General features: G+C 39.0%; 1 protein-coding gene across 5 annotated transcripts in view; it reads right to left on the reverse strand.

The window, feature by feature from the left end:
- Positions 1 to 20,166, reverse strand: part of ADD3 (adducin 3) — a 95,582-nt gene that overhangs the window by 24,888 nt on the left and 50,528 nt on the right. The window lies entirely within an intron of this gene.

Consider the following 20,166-nt stretch of genomic DNA (forward strand, 5'->3'; position numbering starts at 1 on the left):
GGGACACCAGCTGTTGTTGGGACTACCAATTCCCATCATCCCTAGCTAGCAGGACCAGGGGTCAGAAATAACGGGAGTTGTAGTCCAACAACAGCTAGAGACCCAAGTTTGAGAAACACTGCTCTAAAGCCTAGTGCTAAATGAAAGACTGACTCCACCACATCTCAAAGTTCCCTGTGTTTCTGAGGAGTAGGAAGGAGGGGATTGGTCAGCTGCAATCACAATTAATAGTTGGCTAGTAAATCAAGGCAACATTGGGGGGGACCATCAATTACCGTATTTTTCCATCTATAAGATGCCCCCTATTTTTGGGGACTCCAATTTAAGAAAATGGGGGGAGATACTATCCGTGTATAAGACAAGCCCAGATTTTGAACATTATTTTAGAGTAAAAAAACAGTCTTATACATGGAAAAGTACAGTAATATGTAATTTCTAATTGCCATGTTGCAAGGTACACACTTGTATAAGAATCATCACTTCTGAGTCAGATGTTAGCTTGGGTTAGTAATACTTTAGTTGCTTCCAGTAGATCTCAACAGACCACCAGGTGGTGTCTAAGTCCTGAAGAGGTCTTAAACAGAAAACAGTTCAGAGGACCACATGATTAGTTTCCCTGGACTGTAAATAGACTTCTTAGAATATCTTCATAGTGCAGTTTCCTCCCCAGCTATGTATTTGTGACACAGATATTAAATATGCCCCCCCCCCACGATGAAAACTAAAATATAGCTTGAATTTTAAATAACCTATTAAGAAAGTGTGACACGATATTATCAATACTGTTAAAGAACATTGCTCTGAACAAGAACATGCGTTTCAAAATTCATTTACCGGTAAGTCTTGTTCACATACTATTTATTTTCAGTTTGTGGCTAAATACCACACTGCATACGATTTATAATGGTCACCTTGCAGTTTGTACACAAACAAGATCAAAGTGATTTTCTATACAAGAACCTGCCTGTAAAGTACTGTATTGCTGCACTCTATGCGCTGCCTAGAGGAATTGGAAAAGCAACCACTTTCCAGTGGCCCAATACCATTTCTAACATAGCCGGATAATACACAGAGCTATCTCCCCTTCCATTGCTGAAAACGGGAAAACTCTGTTTGTATGTGTGGGACAGTCTTACTGGATTGCAGCCAATCTACAGTGGCATAAACTCCCTTGTAAACAAGAGGGGGGACACAAAGGCTTGAATACTAATACTTAACTGCTTTTTCTCCTTTACATAAATAGGCAGTTTTTACATGGTGGTCTTGTCTTCAGAGTTAATACTTTGCCCTTCTGCAGCTGGCTGACCTACAAACATCAATAGATGAATAAACAAATAACTTCAGGGACTCCCCAACCTGGTAGGAAGTAGAAAACAACTTGGACAGATTTGGATCCATAATCCTTACAACCTGCCTGCTTCTGGTTATTTGACCCCCAATATGGGCAAGTTTCTTTAGAGCACCATATGCCGCAGCATATTAGTGGCATGGGAGAAATTAAATATCTCTTAAAGTCCAAAGCATCCAGAGAAACCAGCCTGTGTTTCTGCATGGAGGGGGGATGGGTTTACCTCTTTCTACCTACCCTAAGCTCTGAACTGAAGGGAAATAATTTTTAAAATGCTTGCTGTTTTGAACACCGTGGCAAGGTAAGTTTTCATCCTTAACAGCATAGCAGCAAAGAACAATATTTTGCGAACAGGAATGATGTTCTCCTTTTGGCAGTCTATATTCCTTTTACTCCCCACCTCCACCCCAGCCATTGGTGCTTCTTGCCTCAGAATGTGACTGGTTATGGTGAAAGTCACTGGTTACTAAAAGCTCCAGTGAAGTTCAGGGACCAGACAAATTGCACAGCATTGAAAAGAGGATGGGGAATTGGAGGCAGTTAATACAATATGCATACTATTTGCAAAAGCATGTTTGGATGCCAAATCATAGCAGGAAGAGATGTTCCACTAATTCTACATTTATATTTTGGATTTGTTACAAATTGATGCTGCTTGAGAAACTAAGACTACTAGAAACTATAATTTGGAATTTTAAAAGCACACTTTTCATAACTGAAGAATTACTTTCCTTAACCTTTTAGAATATCTAAAATATCTAGAATACCTAGATATTGGTGGTGGAGTCTCCTTCTTTGGAAGTCTTTAAGTGAAGGCTTGACAGCCATCTGTCAGGAATGCTTTGATGGTGTTTCCTGCTTGGCAGGGGGTTGGACTGGATGGCCCTTGTGGTCTCTTCCAACTCTATGATTCTATGATCTATCTGTGTATCTGAAGAAGTGTGCATGCACACGAAAGCTCATACCAAGAACAAACTTAGTTGGTCTCTAAGGTGCTACTGGAAGGATTTTTTAAATTTTTTATTTTGTTTTGACTTTTAGAATATAGTATTTTAAAACTTACATTCTCAATAGTCAACCAAGACTATTGGAATGTTGCCATTTCTTAAACCTCAGACTCACAGCTCACAGACCTATTAGGTTTTTTCCCATTTGGCTTATTTTTTATTCAAGTTACAAAACAGAAAGCAGACCTATTAGTTGTTACTTCATTGTAGAAGAAGAACAAAGGTGCTTGTGGCAGCAGGGGACATAAAACTGTGCAAAAAAGAGAGTATCTAACAAAATCAGAGTTTATGCAATATTAATTCTTTTACAGCAGCACATAAACTGAACATTGTCAGTGATAGGTCCTCCCCACCCCCCACCCCTTACATTTTTTCCTTCACCAACTTTGCTCCAGGGTAAAAAATTCCCTTTAAGCTTTGGTGCCTGCTGAGCAAACAAAAGCAGGCAAACATTTTCAACAATCAGGACTGCAGCACATACTGTTACAAAACAGCCATTAATCAGGTGACAAGCTTTCGGGAACTCTGTTCCAGCACCAACCATCAAAGTACTTTGCTCTCTTCCCAACTACTTCATGAAACTGTTCACAGAGACAGGTTAAGCAAAGAAGGGATGTGTCAGCAGGGATGTTTTGTTCTCTGGTAACCTCCTGTTTCCCTCATCTCCAGCTGGCCCCCAAATAATAGAGATTCTTGATTTCCTGCACAATGGAACTTGAGTCTTACTATTTATATTTGGCTTCAGCCAACTAATCCCAACAAGAATCAATCGCCTCCCTAGCTCTACTACTACAAAGGTGTTCCATGTTAGCTGCTCTGAAAACACATACAGAACTACTTCATAAATCCTGAAAGCACTTGTTGCCTGATAAAGATAAAGTGGCTATTCAATTCCCTTCAAGTACACTCTACACAGTAGATGGAGGTTTATAAATAAGTCCTTTAAGATGCTATAGAAATGCTGCTGTCCTAAGCATGGTTACTAGGAAGCAACTCCTTCACTGGAACTTGCTACTTATCAAACATGCATATGTAATAGCAAACAAAAATAGTTTATTCTATTTTACACATGAAAAAGCATGAGAGCACACAATGACTTCATACTTTTTACTTAATTAGATTACCTGTGCTAGAAGAGAGATTGGGTAGTGAGACCTTACCTCAATTCTCCTGGCCCTGTCAACAGCCATTGCTACCATAGATCTTACTATCCTCCTGGACTGGCTAGATTAATTGAGGCTTGGTGATATTATGAGTCTGCTCCTCATTGTATGGCTAGTCCCAAAGGATAGTTTTTTGGGAGGTTAGTGTGCCAACCTACAACATTTATATTATGGGGTCCCAAAGGGCTCCACCTTGCACACAATATTATTTTCTTATTTATTTATTAAATTCATATCCTCGTCTCCCTCCCAAAGGCAGTCAGGGGCGGCAAAGACATCAGTATTTTTAATTGTAATTTTTAAACTGCATTAAGCTGCATTTAAAATTTTTGTAACTTATCCTAGGACCTTAAGGTGAAGGGCAGGTAACAAATTGAAATAATAATAATAATGGAGCAAAGCTACCCATTCACTCCCCCAAATTATTTCAGAGTTGACACTGTTATTGTGCTTGATCCTCTAGCTGGCATTTTTGGTTATTTGTTCATTTGCATTCTCCTAGAACAAAACAAACAGACTGAGCAAAAGAACAGGAATCCATTTATATATTATTTTACCATTTATTTAAAGAACTTGTAAACCAGTCACAATTCAAAAATACTGTAGTGGTGTACAAAAAAAAGAGAAATAAATACAAATTACAATACAAAATTTGAACACTATGAATACATTAAAGCCATCTGTAAAAATACATGGAACCATATGGAACTGAAGTAAACACTACCTCCTTTTCTGCTGATCTGAACAAAAAATGGCTTTAAACAACAGGCACAATTTCACCCCTTTTTAACACCCCCAATAAGGCTAGCACAGACATCCTGGGCGAGAAAATCATGAGGGCAGTGCTATAAATCAGCAAAGGGCTCAAACTTATTTTACAAACAACAGCATGGCAATCACTTCTGTGATGTGAGAGCAACATGAGACATCTGAAGGTTCAAGAATGCTTATTTTGAAGGGGGAAAAACTGGTTTGAAAAGCTTTTCACAGATGACAGCATTTTTCTGTGCTTGGTCTGAAAGATTTTGCTGCAGTCTTGGCAGTCTAGGTACTGCTGCACTGAAACTGGCAATTTCAATTTTGGTTTTCATGACGTAGCTTATCTTCACTATACTTAAATCAGCTTGGACGAAAGCAAATGTCAGCTGAAAAGAGAAAAAAATGGACTGGGTCGCCCCCTCCTTAGCAAGTGGGTAAAACCCCATAGTGATTCTGAATGTTAACAACTTTCTGCATACCATATTTGATAACATTTAGAACTTAAAACTGAAATATTCACATTGTTGTAGTACTTGACAGATTATTTTAGAAAATATCAGTTTCTAATCTGACAGTATTGTGAAATTTCTCATTATCAATAAAATTTATTTGACTGTCAGTCAGTACACAATCATTATCCATACAAAGATTAAAACATCTAGACATCTCAAGGAGCTTAACACTAAAACATACAATGAGAAGTAGATTATACATTTAGAAATTTCTTATTATTACAAAGCAACATAACTGGCCTGGGGTATTCTTTATTTACTATAAGCTGGCAGTTGTGTGTAATTTATTGTATTCATTGTGGATCAACTTGTAGTCATGGAACTATTTTCTTCACTTTTTATGAGCTGTAAACTGTTTCTATGGTTCCGCTGAGATAACCATGACAAGTAAAAGAAACAATTGTACAATACATTTGGTTTTAATCATACGAAGTGTTCTTAAGAGCCAAGAGTTTGTAAGTTTGTAAATATTTCCTCTATTGCAGCACCTCCTAGGCTCCCAACTTCTTTTGCACAACCAAGATTTGTTCTTTTGGTTTGCTCCAAAGTTTCCTTATGCAACAGGAGAAAAAGTTTCCATTTGTTGTTGAGATACAAAAATGATATACTACTGCAAATACTAGGTGAAGCGAGTTAACCAGGAATTTATTTTTTCTTTTGCACATATACCTCTCTTTCTACTGGGAATACCTCTGAAGATCACGATTTCTCTGATTACTTTTAGCAGTATGGAATCATACACTGTATTCATATCATATCATAAGTCATTCTTGATTTATGGCAGTTTTGCCCATCCTTTAAAATGTCAAGAGGAGAAACAGCTGCCTCTTTGCTTTGAGTGTAGGTTCAAAAGTTGGGAAGGCGAGCAACTCAAGTGACAGACATGCAGCAACTGGTAGATTTTACAAATGTTTACATGAACAACTGATCTTGCACCACACTGCTGTAGTATGTGCCCAACCCTTTTCCTAGTGCAAGCCATTGCAGCTCCTCCTCTTTGTCCACATTCTATCAAGGCTAACCTTTAATTCTTACAAGTCAACAATGCTATTATCAAGAAGTCAAAAGGTTATCAAGTTGTCTGAAATTCTGCCAACTGGTGAGCACTTCCCATTATCAGTCTATTCCATCTTGAAGGTCAGCCATATGCTCTAGTGAGAAAAATGGAACTGATAATCAGTAGCAGAGACAGAAGTTCACAAAGGTTTAGACAGGATCCTGAGAAGAACTAGCCAAAAACATTAAAGCCCAGCAAGAAGGAACTGCCTTATATTATTCTAAAACATGCATTAGGCAAAACCTTTACAGTTTTAGGTCAACAAATGTGTCACAAAATAGTGTGCAATAATTCTCCAGAACTCTGTAGAAGATCACAAGAAGACACCTGCTGGGTCATATCAAAGGCATCCTGTTCTTAGAATGGCTAACAATATCTATGGGAAGACAGCAAGAAGGACCTGAATGCATCAGCAATCTCCTCACTTCTGATTCCCATGCTGCTTCTGACAGTGAAGGGAGAACATAGCCATGGTGGCTACTGGCAACTGATAGACATGGCCTCCATGAATCTGTCTAATGCTTTTTTTTTTAAAAAAAACCCATCCATTTTGGAAGCCATCATGACATCTTGTGGGATTGAATTCCTTAGTTTAACTATGCAACTGTGTGAAGTACTCTGTCCTGAATCTTCCAAAATGCAGTTTTGTTGGATAGCCCACCTTGTTGGCTCTAGTGTTACAGAAAAGGAAGAAAAACTGCTATTTATTTTCCCCACACCCTGCATAATTCTATATACCTCTATCTAGCCCCCCCACTGCTTACTCCCTTTTCTCCAAACTAAAAAGCTCTCAATGTTTTAACTTTTCCTCATATGGGAATTGCTCCAGCCCCTTAATCTTTTTTGTTGCCCTTTTCTGAATTTTTTTTCTAGCTCTGGAATATTGTTTTTGAGGTGAGCTTACCAGAACACTACACAGTGTTGAGTAGAGTCCCATGAACTGCAAAAATATCAAACATATCCATCCTTAAAGAAATCAGCCCTGAGTGCTCACTGGAAGGGCAGATCCTGAAGTTGAGGCTCCAATACTTTGGCCACCTCATGAGAAGAGAAGACTCCCTAGAAAAGACCCCGATGTTGGGAAAGATGGAGGGCACAAGAGGAAGGGGACGACAGAGGATGAGATGGTTGGACAGTGTTCTCGAAGCTACCAACATGAGTCTGACCAAACTGCGGGAGGCAGTGGAGGATAGGGGTGCCTGGCGTGCTCTGGTCCATGGGGTCACGAAGAGTCGGACACGACTGAACGACTCAACAACAACAACAACAACACAGTGTTGAAAGTGTGGTTGCATCATAGATGTGTATAGTGGTATTATGACACTGGCAGTTTTATTTTCACTCTTTCCTAATGATTCCAAACATAGAATCAACCTTTTTCACAGCTGCTTCACAATGGATTGGCTATTTACTAATACTGCAGGTTCCTGGTCAGTCAATGGCAGTTCAGAATTCATTAGCATATACGGTATGTGAAATCAGGATTTCTTGCTACAATGTGCAAGCACTGTAAATTTCACATTAATAGGGGCATTATGTAAATTTTTGCTTGGGTGCCTCAAGTAATGATAATAAATAGGTAATCTTGTCGTTAAAATGCACCAAACTGACAGTTTCCAAAGACCAAGGTCCAAAATTCATGTGGATCATGGGTCACCATACTAAGTATATTTGAACTTGTGGCTCACCATAGCAAAAAGGTTGGGAACCTCTGCCTTAAGCCTTTGTGGCACCCAACTGCTGGCATTATGTCATTTCCCTTTCCATTGCTCAGCTGAGAGAGAGAAATGTGAACATCATCGTTGAGTCTTAGGCAGTTGTCAAACAGCTACTCTTAGCCTTCCCCAGGCATAGGCAACCTTCGGCTCTCCAGATGTTTCGGACTACAATTCCCATCATCCCTGACCACTGGTCCTGTTAGCTAGGGATCATGGGAGTTGTAGGCCAAAACATCTGGAGAGCCGAAGGTTGCCTATGCCTGGCCTTCCCCAAAGAAAACAATATCCATTCTCCTTTGTAGCTTTTAGTTATTTAACCCTTTTCTTCCACTCCTCCACTCCACATCCACTCTTTCTTTTACTTCCCCCTCCTCCAAAACTACCAGTCAATACTGTGAATTTATCCTTTGATTCTTGGAAGCATAATGTATATTGCAGGCACCACCACCTATGCTGTTAAGTACAGTGGTACCTTGGGTTACGTACTTAATTGGTTCCGGGGTGCCGTTCGTAACCCAAAAAGTACGTAACCCAAACGGCGATATTTCGCGCTTTACGCAGACCACACAGAACGCTTCAGCGCATGCGTGGACCATGCGCAGGGCAAAAAACACTTCCGGGTTACCGGAGTACGTAACCCAAAAATAGTAACCCGAAGCGGACGTAATCCGAGGTACGACTGTAGTAGCTTCATCTGTTAAATAGTCATAATCCTCAGTTAGGAACATAACTCCACTACAAATGCCCTTCTATTTCTGTATTTTATTTCTGGACTTTGTTATTAAAAGTGTAAAATTATTCCTGCTGTGAGGTGGGAGAAAGTGCATTTCAAAACAGCACGTCACCACCCCTTCCTTTCCATGTCTTTACTCCACAACCCATCCATGCAACCCTTAATTTTTTTATTTCTATGTGATAAAATGCAAGTCTGTTCCAGCTGTGCAAATCTGTCTGGTAAAATCCCAACCATGTTACAACTCTGCAGCAGTGTGCATATCCATCTGCTTGAACCCACCTGACAAACAGCACAAATATAAAACAAACACCTCTCTCTCTTGCAAAAAAATTAGCTTGAAAATTATAGGAAACATGTGTTGCATTACATATAAGCAAGAGAAGGTGTGCATGTATGCTTGTCAAGCAGGTGTGCTGCAATATCTGCAAGTCTGACTTATATCAGCAACATCAGCTTCAGGAAAAGTGCCAGCAAGAAGAGCTACGTGTGGCTTCTGTTTCCAGCTGCTCTTGCCTAGCAACTCCGCTACTTTGTGGGTGGGGTGATAAAACAAACCACACTTAAACCATAGTTAAAGAAAAGCCTGTCTATGCATATAACACCAAGACACACCTAAGATCAGGGAAGCCAACAACAGACCTAGTTCCACAAACAAACCATAGGGTACTGTGTTGGCTCAGGCATAAGGTTTATTGTGGTTTTAATTGTTGCAAGGCAGTAACAACAAAAATTCTAAGAAAAATAAAATTTCTTTTGAGGACTAGAATTGACTTGTGCTCTTTGTAACTTGCTTGGACTGACCACAAAATTGAATAAATGATGAAGGACTTTTTTACTGAAAGATGTTTACTGGTCTAACACATGACTTTGTGTAAGATGTAATCAAGAAGGTCAACTCTCTAATTTCATTAGAACAACTAAGGGAGTTAAACAAGGATGTATACTGGCCCCCTCTTTGTTTAACATCTATATAAACTCCCTTATAGTCCATCTACAAGGGGTGGATTTACATGCCCCAAAATTAGCAGATTAAAAACTGCCTATTCTACTTTATGCGGATGATGCGGTTATTCTGTCCCAGACATAGATGGGCCTCAAAAGAGCTCTTAACAGCTTAACCCAATATTTTAGAGAGGAGAAATTAGTAGTGAATTATCAAAAAACAAAAATCATGGATTTCTCTAATAAAAGGAAAATATACAGATAGCGAACAGAGAATCAACAGATTGAACAAGTGACATGCTTTAAATACTTAGGAGCTGTATTCCAAGCGTCAAGGAAGAAAACTGCCCACATCAATTATAGCTCCGCTGCAGCACAAAAAAGTACAATGGCAATTCTAAGATTCCATCGTACAACGGGAGGAAACTTCATTCCCGCTGCTATCAAATTATTTGTTGCAAAACCAACAACACAAATATTATATGGCACGCCACTCATTCCCCTTTCTAATTTAGATCCGTTTGAAAAGATACAATCAGGTTTCCTCAGATCATTCCTGCAAACACCAAAATGCGTCCCAAACACTGCCCTGCGTCTGGAAGCGGGCTTATACAGGATTGAAGCCAAAGTATGGATAAGAACTCTATTCACTTGGCTAAGAATTAACAACTCGCCGGCTGGACTGCTTCCCTTGATGCTTCTTGACAAATTCCAATCTAGTTGGCGGAAGGGCATTCTCAGAAAATTGGCCACATATGGTCTCTCCCCAGAGTATTTACTAAGTCTAGAAATGGGAAGGGCCAAAAACATAATCAAAGAAAGACTCAGGGACATTGAAGTCCAAAATTACTTTAATCAACTTTCGATACTTTATAAAACCTTGTATAACTCTCAAAGGCCCCATCTAGCAAACTATCTCAAAATACTAGACAAACGCCAAACACCGATGGGCATTCTCCAGGACTCGCTTTAACGTTCTCCCTTCAGCTCTTCTAGAGGGAAGATACAACAAGATTCCGATCGAACAGAGATTATGTCACTGTAATAGCAACGAGATCGAAACCATCGGGCATGTTATTCTACACTGCTCATTATATCAAGACTCAAGAAAAGAGCTGATTGAACCGATTCTGAGGAAATTACCTGGTAGTACAGATGATACCTATATCAGATACCTCCTAGCTGATAAAGATCCCGAAATTATCAGGTCTGTGGCAAAGTACTGTCACATTGCGACAAGAATAAGATGAGTAGTGATGTCAGCAATGGAGTTCGAATTCTAGTCCCTGATGGAACAATAATAGACAGCAGAGACTCATGAATTTAAACTTTAAACTTTAAAAGGCTGAAATTTGGTTTTAAATGTAAGCACCAATTCCATGAATTGGCCAGCATTCCTGTTTCTGATTGTGGCACGGTGCAACTTGCACTACCGTGCTTTTTGTAAATTGCTTTCTGGTCTTTGACCATAATAAAGATATTTGATTTGATTTTGTTTACTGGTCTAATTTTGATGATCAAACTTGAGGAGAGCAATTACACTGTATAAGTGATCTTCATTAGATTTAAACTGCATGATTTCAAGGCATACTGATCTTGTTTACAATTTAAAGTTGATTTCCAGATAAATGTAGGAGGATGACTACTAGCTTCACTGAAAATAAATGTCTATGAAGTGATGGAAATATAGATTTAAATGTTAATGAGCATAAATATGAGTTAAGTCACTAAACTGGTTAACATCTGTATTATATATGGAGCCAGGAAACTGCTCATATCTCTCTTGGCAAACATAAATTGTCCGAGAGATCACTACATCTAATATTCCATTGGATGCGATACATAAAAAGCCTGTCTCCTAGACTGAAGAAGGGGTGAAGACTATTTCGTAGTGAATGCCTCTAGAATCCTTTAGAAGCCTTTTGTTTTAAGCCAGTTTCCAATTGTACAATCAGGTTGTTTTTTTAAGAGAGAGTAGACAAAACCCCTTTATATTTGTTGAAATGAATAAAGTAAGTGCTTGTCCAGGACTCTTAGCTTGCTGCAGAGACAATTAGGATTAAATGTTCCACAGAGACAGTTTTCATGGGATAGGGATGTTATCACCTCACCAACTGATTAAAGTGGTCAAGAACAAATAAGAGTGGGTCCAGAAACCATAGCATTGTTACCATATTCTGCAGAACAGTCCAGACCATAATTGCTTAGTTTTTAACTTCAGCATGCAACATTTCAGCCTTGGATTAGGATGCAACTGTGGTAAAGTCAGTTCAAAAGGTACACAACCCCAACAACTTTGAAGACCCACCCAAAGGGTTTATGGGTTCCTGGTGAAGGTGTGATGTTGGATGCCCTGCTGCTGCTCTCAACAAGGAACCATGCACGTGTGTACAAAACTGAGGGTTACATGTGAAAATTACTGTATGCACTATGAATTCTTGCCTGTAGCTCCTACTTGCCCTGGGATCAAGTAAAATGATAGATGTGCTACATTTTTTCTTATATAGGGAAAAGGGAATAGAGATGTGGTTGCACTTTCCTGGAGTACCTCCACTAAAATCCCTTTCTGTCAGTTTCTTTCTGCTTCTTGGGGCCCAGTTTCAAATGTCTTCTGGTTGCGGCCTCCTGCTGGCAGTAATGTCATTGTCATATGGCATGGGTGGCTCTCAAATTTGACTCTCATGGTGTGGTAGGCCAATATTCTTTATGTTCAGCACACATACAGAGTGGTTCCTGTTGCAAGCACTCCTCCCTGAGCTGTATCACACCCCAATCAGCTACAAGTAGTAGTCACTCTGTTGGAGTGGCATAACTAGTCTTAAAGGGACAGTATCAACCTATACTGTGGTCTCCAAGGCTAGAGCTTCTTCTATAGCAGGGGTCAGCAAACTTTTTCAGCAGGGGGGCGGTCCACTGTCCCTCAGACCTTGTGGGAGGCCGGACTATATTTTTTTTTTTGGGGGGGGGGAGAATGAACGAATTCCTATACCCCACAAATAACCCAGAGATGCATTTTAAATAAAAGCACACATTCTACTCATGTAAAAACACACTGATTCCCGGACTGTCCGCGGGGTGGATTTAGAAGGCGATTGGGCTGGATCTGGCCCCCGGGCCTTAATTTGCCTACCCATGTTCTATAGTCTTCTCCCCATGAATTAAAAGGCTCAGGCACTGCGAGTGAACAAAAGATTTCTGTCTAGACCAATCATGAAACAGCTTTGAACTTTTCAGAAAATCAATTTATGCATTACTGATAGTTGAAGAGAAACATGATTTTATGCCTGTGATAATGGTTTGAAATGCATGCAAAAGATTACAGAAGTTGCTGCACGTAAGATCCACAAAGTATCACTTAACTTGTCACTTTCAGGATCTTCATAAACATATTGTTTACCATCTGAAGTTGCTCAACAGGAACTTTTATCTTGGCGTGATAATAGTGGCATGGACTTAAGGCTCATGAAAGGAAGGTGTGGGAAGTTACTAAAATGATTATCTACTCAGCTGAAAAATACTCTTGTTTTTCTTGCATTACAGTTTATCCATCCAGGCATACCAATGGTGAGCTTGGCTATGAGGTGAGGAGAAAAACCCTGTGTTTTGTAGAATCAGAAGTACAAACTTTGCAACACTGAGAGAACAGGGAACTTTCGCCATTATGAAATCATGCCTTCTGCCTTTCACATTAGTTTACAAAGCTGCTATGGAAACTGGTTGCAAACATATGAGTTTTCTAGCTATGTTAGATTCTGAACAGAAATTCTTTTGTGAGAACCCATGAGGATCAACAGCCAGTGCCAGCCACGTAATGAAATTCTAATTACTTCCATCGTGTCCAACACAGTGAAGGCATGCCAGTCACTCATCTTCCTCAGCAACAAAAAAAGATTTTAAAGAGAAAGATTTTAAACTTCAACACTTATACGTCACTAGCTAGTCATGGCAAGCAAATTAACTCAACAGATTGATTTGAACAGCCTTTGAATTAGATTCAATAACAGAAGGGTATTCAAAGGGTCACTTTGCACAATACGTGTTTTTCATCTATGCAAGCAGTCCTGAGCAAACTGGTGTGTATGTTCATACAGACAAATACTCCAGTGCCTCTAAGTTGGTGAAGGTATCACCTTAAGTCACTGGAATCACTACCAGTGATTATCCATGCCTACACAGTTCACATAGTCAAAATTCCTGCAAATGAGACATGTGGTGTAACTTAGAGCTTATTGACAATTATGCATACTACTCAGACATATGTCTAGGTCTGATTCACATGCATTTACATTGCTTTAGTTAACACATATAGTGGACATTTATTGAAAAATTAATGTCTAGAAGCAGTATTTGGGGAAATACTCCAGTGAAAAGTATTACACTGTTATTAGCATCAGATATTATGATAAAATATGAAACATGAAAGTTACCTGTAATTCATACATACAAGTCATTAAGTAATGAAAATGCATGTATCAAACAAAGTTTAACAGAAAAAGACAGACACAAGTCCCTATCCAAATCTAAAATCTGAGGCAGAGTTGGGAACTGGTAGCCTGAACCTGGCCCACAAAACATTTTGGATGAGGTCACCCATCTCTCCTTTGCCCAAGCAGAACTGCAAAAGTGCTCTCTTCTGCAATCACAACTTCAAGCAGTAGCTGAAGAAGAAGGTGGGCAGAGTTTTGCTTCCCTCACCTTTCCTGTTGCAAGTATGTGCATGATGAGTGTATGCGTAAATATAGTGTGTGCATGCTGTGCACGTGCACTGTTTGCATGTACAGTGTGTGCTGAGAGAGTGTGTGGTGTGGCCCAACCTATTGTCTGTGCTGGCTATGCCCACTTTTGTTTTGACCACACCCACCATTGGCACATGGCCCTGGAAAGTTGGCCACAAAAAATATGGCCCTCTGTCTAAAAAAAGGTTTCCCAGACATGGTCCAAGGTAAGATTAGGTTAAGGAGAAAGGACTAACCTGACACCAGGGTTTATCTTTTTAAAAAATTATAATATGGACAAAATGGTGGCAATCATGTAAGTACTTCTTTTAGAGCTATTATAATGTTGTTGTTGTTGTTGTTGTTCAGTCGTGTCCGACTCTTCGTGACCCCATGGACCAGAGCACGCCAGGCACGCCTATCCTTCACTGCCTCCCGCAGTTTGGCCAAACTCATGCTATTATAATGTTGGGAGGCACATTATATGTTCTGAATGTTCATTCTGAATGGTTTAATTGCTAGAGTTTAACTATGACACATGTATAAAATACAATGACACATGCAGTAAAATACAATTTTAATACTGGACTTTGAAACTGGCGGAAATTAAACCCTTAAGGAATAGTAGATATTACCCAAAACACCACTTCAGAATTACATTTTTAGGTTCTTCAATAAGCATTTAGAGTGCCAAGTTTTCAAGTGAAGTGATTTTAGCATTCTGAATATGAAGTACCTTTAAAACTAGTACATTTATTTTTGTCTCTTTTACTACAGGAAACAGTGGCAGGAAGCTCTGCAGGTTAAGTACAGCACTACACTTTTGGCAAAAAAATTAGAAAATAGCCAGACCCTAAGTTCAATCCAACTGCCAATTACTTAACCCATTCTAAAAACCAGCCAATACTTTCTTTTAGGACAGTACTGTGAACAAAATAAATATTGGCTTAGTTATGACACTTGTTATTTTAAAGCTTTAATAGCCTATTGTTCACTCATGGTTGCCTCAACAAGATAAAACACTGAAAACAGCATTTCCTGACAGGAAGTGAATTCCCACTGTGTATCACAGGATTTCAGCCAAGCTCTCAGTTCTAGAAAAGGAATGGGACTCCTAGTCCAAACCACTGACAATTGACACAATTTCTCTCTTTCTCCTCCACCCTCTTTTTAAAAAGGTGACTTTTTTTGCCACTATCTTGCAATGAGATCCCATCTCATCGCAATAATGCTCTTAACAAGCACACGACGACACTGAATGCAACTTTACCCTCTCCACCGATTGCCAAGAAATTGATCAGCAGTCTGGAAGAAGGCTGGAGGTGTTTGGCCGCTGTATTTCTAAGGTGCCTGGCTGTGCAAAAGCCCAAAAAGCAAACTCCCTATGACAGAAAGAGATGGGCAGCTTCCTTTGTAACTGGGGAACCAAAGCACCTGGAATGTTGCAGCTGAAAGGGCAAGCTTCCTTGTGTCTTCCTTTTTCACAGGAATTTGAGCCTTCAGAGAAAGGGATGCACAGGGCTTTGTTACAATAAATGTGGGGCGGGTTTTCTGCTACAAAAGATAGTCAAAAAATGTGGACACATGAAAAAGTTCTGATAGCCTATATATCCCAGGATTCCAAAATATCTTGACTGCTTGCAAATAATTTGCAGTCACCTGGAACAATTAGTCAACTGAGTATTTGACTAAATACCAGGATAATAGCTGAAAAAAACTATGCTGAAGCCCTTTGTTTTGGGCACCTCTCTTTGGCAATCATACATAATCAAATATCTCAATACACGTAATCCAGTGGTTGGTTGGTTTGTTTGTTTTGTTTTTTAAAAATACTATCCTATCCTTAACATTAAGTGAATTTCTGCTTCTACAACAATGGACATTTGCTGGCAGGATGGCAGATTAAAGTTCATCTCTCATTCTGTTTCCTGAACATCACATAGAATTGTATGTAATGTCAATATATGTCATTTTCAGTATTCAATGAAGCAATGAATGGGATTATAGGACTAAAATGTGGAAAAAGCACAAGACAAACATGCAAATTTTCAGCATCAATTGTCAATGCTTTGTTTTATATCAAAACTGAGATGCAGGTACTTTCAAATATCAAAATAAAAAAATGTGTGTTAGAAACAATGTAGATTTAATAAAATTTGCCAAAATGTAAGTGAAGATGAACAGAAAATATCCTAAAGATTTTGAGCATATGTTGCTTTTATAAGGTTGAAAAGATACTTAGGCTGCAATCCAATCCTGCTGATCTGAAAGTAAGCTCTACTGAACTCAGTGGGACTTATTTTTGGGTAGGCATGCATATGATTGTACTGTTAGAGTCATCCAGCTCTGGCAATATCAGGGACATAGCTCACCACTTTTTCATCTTTGGATAAAGGACCATGTTAACAATTACAGGGTCATAATCTTCAATATGTGAAGCTCATCATTCTCCATGGAAGCACAGTGTATCTATTCTAAAATAATTAGCAAGGAGGTACAACTGAAATGATTTCAGGATTACCTCTGAAATTTTGAACTCAGGGTTCTTCCAACTGTCCAGGAAGTATGGTGATAAGATAGCACGTCAAAGCCAGGCAGTTTATGACTCCAGTGTGCAAAACCTATGCACAATTGCCTAAAAGAATTTTCAGGCACGATCTGAACATGATGCCCGAATCTTCTTAGAAGTCAGATCTGGATTAATTTGTGTCTATTTCTAGTTTTAGACATGCTTCATTTTCTTCTTACTATATACCTTTATATTTAATGATTTATCATTTGTATGTCCTTAGTATTCAGAAGAAACCACAGCGTAATTTATGTGAGAGGGAAATTAGCAGCCTTACTGTTGAAGACACAGATTTTTAACTGGAGGCAGCTATAGCCACATTGCTATTACTATATCAGTCAGTGCCTAAAGCTGAATTTGTTTCCACGTACGTAATGTATGTTAACACCATTTTATCACAGGCAGCCCATCCTAATACCCAAATATTTAATCACTGTACATAAAACTGTCATTATCTGTGCAGGTGTCCACCTACCACAAATGCAGAAAATCATTAGCATGGATTACATACTAGAAGTTAAAACTTGCTCCTAGTCCAACCACATCAAACTCTTGGCTAACTGCAAATATTTCAAAATTGTAAGATCAAATATCCCCTCAAGAACCCACTATGAACAATAATATAGAAGGGAAAAAACAATTTGCAAGAGAAGAGGTTTGCATGGATAGGAACCCTGCCTGTATAGGAAATAGAATAATTCACACAAATTTAAACTCACCATTCACATTGCTAAACCAAAGATGAAGGCAAAGTTTTTAGCATAAGAGCACTGAAATATGCTTCGAAACAGTCTTTGGCTGTGTCTCTCCCCAATTGGTCCGCCAAATACACAGCAGCTACAGCACAAAGCATCTTTATGGGTGGAATAAAAGGCTCTTTAAATGCTCCTTTATTTTTTTTATTGAATGAACCCACTCTTACACAAAGTTCATGCCACGATGTCTCGAAGAGCAGAATTACCAGATCACAAGTTATCATCCAATTCTGGTAAATTACATACCGTAAGCATGCAAGTATTTATTTGCTATACTGTTAGTAAATAAATGTTTAATCAATGCTTAGCAACATTTTAACATTTCAAAGCCTTATTTACAATGTCTATGATAGTGAAGTCTCCCTAAGGTTAAATTCAGGGTGGTTTTTTCAAATAAAAAACTTCATTCAACATTTGTTTACTCTGGGAATTCCAAATATGTTTGAGCCATCCTTCATTACCTTCTTTCCTGTCTTAAGTCACTCTGTAATTGTCTAAATTATGAACTTCATGCTCTGCCTGTACAAAACCAATGATCATAGTGACATTTATTTTGGCAAGGTGTAAACAATAAGATAACCCTTGAGCAGAGGTTAGAACCTTGTGGACTATTGTTGAACTGCAATTCCCAATAAGTCCCAGCCAGCATGACCAATATTTTTGCTAAATGTATGAAATCTACAGCAGAAAAGCACTCTATTTTCTTCCTCCAACAGACTGTAGCAGCTGCCCAACTGCCTTATAAAAAATCCCTAAAACAGGAAACTGAAGCTGATCACATATGGCAATGCTGAAGAAATCTTGCCCTAGAGGTGACCCTTCTTTTTCATCATGTTCTTCATAATACATGTGGTAAAGATCAAGGGTGGAGCTCTTTCTGTGGACAAAATTACTATACAAAACTGTTGAAAGCATATACTTTGCCCTGGCCAAGTCTACAAATTCTGTTATCTGAGGATTTGGAAAGCATTGTAAATGTTTTCCTTATCATAAATTCTGATAAATATGAATACAGTTTACATAAAAGCTACAATGATATGGGCCTAGAGGGACACACACAGAAAGAAGGAAGATTTTGAGTTTTGGATGCAAGTCTATAGCATCCTGCCAACTGATGTTTTAGAGAGACATATCGGAACAATAGCCTATTTGCTCTCCCACCAAATAGAGGAACTCCTGGCATTTAAGAGGTTTGTATTCTCACCATTGCCTTACTTCAAATAGTGGATGAAAATAAATCTGGGCATTTGTAGCTGCCCTGGACTCACAGAATGACACACAGAAGAAATGAAACTGTCTACAAGATGTTCTGAGATGTCAAACATTGATATCTCTGTAATTTGCCACTTGCTCACTCACCTCTGGTAAGCAGTAATTGGCTCTTGCTGAGCATCTATATGCAATGTGCCTTTTCTCTTTCAAACACCTGAAGTTCAAAACCTTAAAAGGGTTTATTGGCTGATTCTTTATGATAGCCCCCCTCCTAACAGCAAAAAATGGGGTGGTCTAGACCAGTGTTTTTCAACCTTTTTTGGGCAAAGGCACACTTGTTTCATGAAAAAAATCACGAGGCACACCACCATTAGAAAATGTTTAAAAATTTAACTCTGTGCCTATATTGACTATATATAAAGTAATTCTTTTGAATTTTTCAATTTTTCCCACGGCACACCAGGCAACATCTCGCGGCACACTAGTGTGCCGCGGAACAGTGGTTGAAAAACACTGGTCTAGACAAGAGTGATTAGTCATTTTGTGCTATCCTGCCTTGAATACTCTGTATTCAAAATTTCAACACTTGAAAAAAAGCCATATGGTTGGAAACCCAGGGATGGGTGGAACTTACAAAGTCATTTTTATCACATACAAAATACTTAACTTCATTATTCATATTCTGCTTCACTCTCTAACCCAGTGTTTTTCAACCTTTTTTGGGCAAAGGCACACTTGTTTCATGAAAAAAATCACGAGGCACACCACCATTAGAAAATGTTAAAAAATTTAACTCTGTGCCTATATTGACTATATATAATTTCCCACGGCACACCAGGCAACATCTGCCGTGGAACAGTGGTTGAAAAACACTGCTCTAACCTACTTTGTAAATACCATTACTCTCTCACTTATATGAAGTAGAAACAGACTGCTCAATTTCTATCAGGAATGTAGCAAAAGAGATGGGACAGGACTTTATAATTTCCCCTTTCCTCATGGAATTCTTAGATTACATAAGGGGAGGAATGAAGTTCCTAGTTTTTTTCCCTTCCCTTCCAACTTCACTGGATTTTCCCTTTCTAAAGTTGTTTTTACATGCACAACCTTGTCTCCCACAATGAAGTATGCTACGAAATCAGGCAGAAAATGTTTCATTACTTCACTACAGGAAAAGTATAGCCAGGTGAAAAAGTTAAGACCACATTCCTCATGGTGTGTAGAGGCAAATGGAACGATACCTTTTCCTTGCATTCTCATTTGTCACAAAATATTTCACTTAAGTGAAGGTGATCTTGCCTCCCTCCAATCATTCTAGCCATCAGTCTCCTCACAACTGCACCTGTTAATTTATAGCTGCCGGAACCATTGGAGACTCATCTAACTCAGACTGAATGAATGCTTTATCCAGAATCCAATTTCTAGTTTAACTCTAAATTTTCCTGACAACCCAGCTTAAATGGTTAAGAAAAGGCAATTAGCAGACCCATGATACCAATGTGTTTTGGTTCGAATTGTTACTGCAGTCACTGCAGAATTCACTTCTCTTGAGTATACTCCTCAGTGCATGAAGTCAAGTACTACCAGCAGAAAGTGCTGTTGACACCTTCAACATACTTGGTCAATGAATGCATGCACGTGCAGGACCTACCCTCCATACATTCAGTAGAGTG

Source organism: Lacerta agilis, chromosome 5 (assembly GCF_009819535.1).
Source record: "Lacerta agilis isolate rLacAgi1 chromosome 5, rLacAgi1.pri, whole genome shotgun sequence".
In the NCBI taxonomy this organism is placed as follows: domain Eukaryota; kingdom Metazoa; phylum Chordata; class Lepidosauria; order Squamata; family Lacertidae; genus Lacerta; species Lacerta agilis.